Source organism: Harmonia axyridis, chromosome 3 (genome assembly GCF_914767665.1).
Source record: "Harmonia axyridis chromosome 3, icHarAxyr1.1, whole genome shotgun sequence".
In the NCBI taxonomy this organism is placed as follows: Eukaryota; Metazoa; Arthropoda; class Insecta; order Coleoptera; family Coccinellidae; genus Harmonia; species Harmonia axyridis.
In genome coordinates, this window is record NC_059503.1 from 21,451,025 (window position 1) to 21,455,824 (window position 4,800).

Here is a 4,800-nt window from a genome sequence, read left to right on the forward strand (position 1 = left end):
CTCTGGAATAATTCCGACAACAATGATCGGAAACATATTTCCGCTTCATGCAAGTTCGAATTCATAAATATTTTTGGCAATGAGTGAATAATGTTTATGAAACAATAATCAGAATCATTTTTTGCTTCAAGCGATATGAAGATTTTCTTTCAATTTGAATTTATGGATATTTAAACGATTACTTCTACAATATTATAGAATGTATATCCTTCAGTTCCTCTCTACGTCTATACGTCAGGATGGCCGAGCGGTCTAAGGCGCTGCGTTCAGGTCGCAGTCCACTCTGTGGGCGTGGGTTCGAATCCCACTCCTGACACAAAACTTTTTTTTCCAAAGGAAAACAACTTTATTTTAGTTGAATTGATTTTTGCATTGTGGGATTCTCACTGATAGTGTATTGAAACATCTCAAATGTTATAATTTATAGAATATTCAATTAGGTACTTAATTAAATCTCGCAAAAAAAAATGTATCAGCAATTGATTTCTGACCAAAAAAAATAACCTACTCTGACAACGCTCAGGAACCTTCCGAGGCAAAATTGAATTCGCTGTTTGCTCCTAGTTGCGTGTGCGAAAGAAAATGAGAAAACTCCAGTCCCAAAGAACAGGGGCAGATGTTGTATGAAGCCAAACTTCAATCCGAGTTTCCAAATGGGGTGCGCCCTCCAACTATAACGATATATCAGACGCCCCTCAACTCAACCCCCACCACCTTTACTTTGGATGCACATAATTGGTTTCTCCCTATTTGCTATTTATTGCCTTCTTCAGTAAAAACCACTATTTTATTTTCAAGACCAGTTATCAAACAAATATTGAATCTCAGTTCACAGGGAAAGTATGGACGGATTTTTTCAGATATACAGGGTGTTTCCAAATTAGACGTGAACCTTGAAGGAGGTGTCAGTATTTGCTGTAGATGTAGCCATTGATAACTCAAAATCAACACTTTCCGAGATATTCGAGATCTTGTTTTTTTTTTTTTAATTTTTCACATTATTTTATTTTTCCTACGCTGACCAAATTTGATTTGAATTTTAGATTATTTTCATCAGAAATGTATATGACATGTTTGAAAAAAGCAAGACTATGCTGTATTAGATGTTGAATAAGAACTTTCGACTTACACAATTGATGCATAACAACATTATTTTAAAAATTTGTCAAATGCCTTCTTTATTTCCTAAAAAGTTTTCGTTAGAATGCGGGCACCCTTTATATACTTAGTAAGAGTTTTATCATAAGACCTTTTTTTGGCATCCTTTTGTATTAATTTTCAGCTCATATCAATTTTTTTAAGGTTTATATCATACTACTAACAGATTATAGAAATTAATTACCGTTTCAGAGATATAGAGAAGAGATGGCGTTTTTAAAGGGGACATTTTTCAAGTTTTTTCAACCACAGATTTGTTAAAAAGCATGCCGGTTTTTCAAATATATAACCGAAATCACAGAGCTTAATTCCTTCGATTTCCTTCTCTAACACCCAAGTGCAAAAATCTAATTTAGTGCCGCATTAAAATATTAATCCTCCATTAAACGGTAGCCAATAGGCTTCTTCTTCTGGAGGATTAAAATTTTGATGACGGCATTAAATTAATGAACGTTTTCGAATTTTGTAGAAATTACTGAAAAACATAGAAATAATCAGATTGACGGAAGGACACTTCTCTTGTTATAGAAAGCTCAATTTTTCTGTGCTCATTAACAGTTGAAACCATAGAAATATTGGGACCCTTAGGTAAAAAAAGGTTTTCGACCATTTTCTATTATTTATATCGATACAAAACATACGATGTTATATATTTCTGAAATCAGGAAAAATTAAGCTTTCAAAAAATGGCACAGAAATTTAGTGTTCCCATTTGAAAAAACATAACTTTGGGTCATACCTTCGTAATTAAAAACCCTTTTGAAAATACGAGCACGCCACTGGATTCTACGTAAAAAAGTGCCTGTATAATGTTTTTTTTCAGAGCTCTAGCATCAGTATTAGTGAAGAAGTTTTTCGATATCGCCATTTTTCCAAATTTCGCTTATAACTCGAAAACAAACAAAGGTGGCCAAAAATAAATACTACTCTTGTTAGTTTCTCAGAAAAAGAGACCGAAAATAGGGTATCATATTTTGTCTATCTCCTCTGGTTTAAAAGTTGTAGTGCTAAAACATCGAAATTTGCCCACCCTGTACACTGGAGGGTGTGGTCTGTGGAGCTGTGAATGGAAAATTATCACCTGAAATCTAGTGATTTGAAGGAAAAATGTTATTGGTTAATAATTACCTACTGGCTACCCTTGTATTATAGGTATTATAGAATTCAAGAATAAGATCGTTACATGATATTTACTATCTACCTTTTTGGTCTGACAATATTTCTTTCGTTTTTTGTAAGACAATTGTATTACCTTGTGGCTGAATGAATGCGTTTTCAAATTCATATTGAATAATAACAACTTATTGTAAAGTGTAAATTCAACCAGAACAATAAGTGCAATAATTAAAAAGTGCTTGCCGTAAACAATAAATAAATATTTAAATAAGAACTACATCAAAATAACTCATTGTAGACCAAAGTTTATGTTTGGTGAACTTCGATTAACCATGACAGTAATAATAGGTAATGCTTCGTAATGCGGAAATTGTTCCTTAATCGAATAAAATCCTTATTTTACACTCCAAAAAGACTATGTAGTTCCTTACAAATGACAGAAAGTTAATGAAATTGCTTAAATAACGTTATTGATAAAAACATTGAATCAGTAAACATCGACTAGTTTTTAATAATACCGTGTCTGTGACAAGGGAAGTGTGTCGGAATCCAACAAGTCGTGGCGCCTCAACGCTCTAGGCGGTCAACAAGAAGGCGCCTCTCCTTCATCCCCACAAATCACCCCCTAGAGTCTCCCTCGCCCCCAAATACTCACCCTTAAATACCCCCACTCTATTCGGTCGATAACAGCGAGAAATCCTCTGAATACTATATGTTTTGTATTGAGCATGACCTGTTAATCATTTGGAATTAGTTTCGAACGTACTCGTTGATATTTCCACTAATGGTGGATCAATAGTCATTAAAAGTTATGAGATTATGGATGAGAGAATAATAATCAAAAAATTGATCCTTGTCATAGAAACCAGCGATGGAAACTTACATTGTAGCTCTGCATTAATTGGTATGCTTGTACAATTACAGCATCGCATCCACCAAAAAATAATATTAGGTCACCTCTATGACATACTGAAAATTCATCAAATCGGATGAATATCCTCAAGAAAAAATACCCAACAAATATGTTTTTTCGAAACCGAGAAATTTTTTCGTCTTCACTAAGTTTTCTGATTCTGAAAGAACTCAATTTGAGGGTACTCGAATTTCTTGAAAACTTCATTGTTCCTCTCGAATTATTCTTAACCAAATCGAATTTTCGTTTGAATTTATCAATGTTTTTGTTCTATATCACAAGATATGCAATCCTGTCAGCTAGGGGGTGTAACTCAGTGGTAGAGTGTCTGCTTCGCATGCTGAAAGTCCTGGGTTCAAATCCCAGCTCCTCCAACGACATTTTTGCATTCAACTTCTAATGTATGATTTGGACATAAGAGTTCTTTTTTGATTCTCCTATTAATTCGTTTTGAAGTTAAATTAAAGTTAAAATTGGCATTTACATATATTTTCTATCATAAATAATATTAGAGCGAAAATAATGATGATGTGATAAAAATCTATGTGGTTCTGATAGATTGTTTCAATCACAAGTCCAAAATTTTTTCATCTGATTTCATATAATCAACAATTTTAAGACGATTATTGAATATCGTATCAAATTCCATTCTTTTTTGTGCAGATTAATTCTTTCTTTTCAAGCACTGTGAATTATCGTGGTCAGTTTACTTTGGAATTATTTTCTATTGTTCGTAAGGTCACATTTTCAAATTGAAAAAAATTAGCACATGCCAACTGAACGCTCATATTCAACTGCCGCTGTTGATTGGTGTAAATCGCGGTAGCATGGGTCAACATAAGGGTGACATTCGTCACCACCCTATGTTGTCCATGATCTTATACAATTTCCAGACCGACCAGCAGCGGAAGCAGACGAAGCCAGTATTGATTCTGAATTTCAACAAATGAAGTAACACCAGATGAGGGTGGGGATGTGTGGTGTAATAGTGATGCTATATATCTTGCTGAATCGTGGATATAGGGGTTGTTCATGTGATACCCTACCTAGAGATCCTGATATTCATTTTGCATTGATACGTCTTTGAAAACTGAATAATCTGGTTTGAATGAAACAAAACCTTTTGTGATAAATATATTGAACCGAAGTTGATGAAGTAGGAACCAGACTGTAATAAACAGAATCTTTACAAGCGTCTTATGATTGTTTCGATAACTAACATAGCTAACGAGGGGTCCAAAAGTACCCCCGTGTGCTTAATTCTACCATTACATTACTCAATACGCCTTTACTTAGACTAGCTTTCTTTTTTACACTATAAGAACCTTAAACCATCTTTTCTTCTGAACATTTCAAACCTTTCATTGAGCCTAAAAACTTTCCATTTGAAAACAGCAGTTTTCACGATTCACGAACTTGAGGATATGCCCAGTTTCCAAAAATGCGGCTAAGTCACTATAATTTTCTCTCAATTGGATTGTTACTCGGTTTTAGCTTTGTTGTTTGCAATAATGGTTCCCTCAATAAGATGAAGACGGCGAATACGTCATTCTCAAGATTGATTAATCCAACGTTACTCTGTGGTCAGTGGTCATATGGGACGTAAAACGTCA

At 34.2% G+C, this 4,800-nt stretch overlaps 2 non-coding genes across 2 annotated transcripts; both read left to right on the forward strand.

The window, feature by feature from the left end:
- The first annotated feature begins 233 nt into the window (after positions 1–233).
- On the forward strand, positions 234–316 carry Trnal-cag. The gene has a single exon. It is a non-coding gene; the product is annotated as a tRNA-Leu (tRNA).
- A 3,173-nt stretch (positions 317–3,489) lies between these two features.
- Positions 3,490–3,561, forward strand: Trnaa-cgc. The gene has a single exon. It is a non-coding gene; the product is annotated as a tRNA-Ala (tRNA).
- Positions 3,562–4,800: the final 1,239 nt, after the last annotated feature.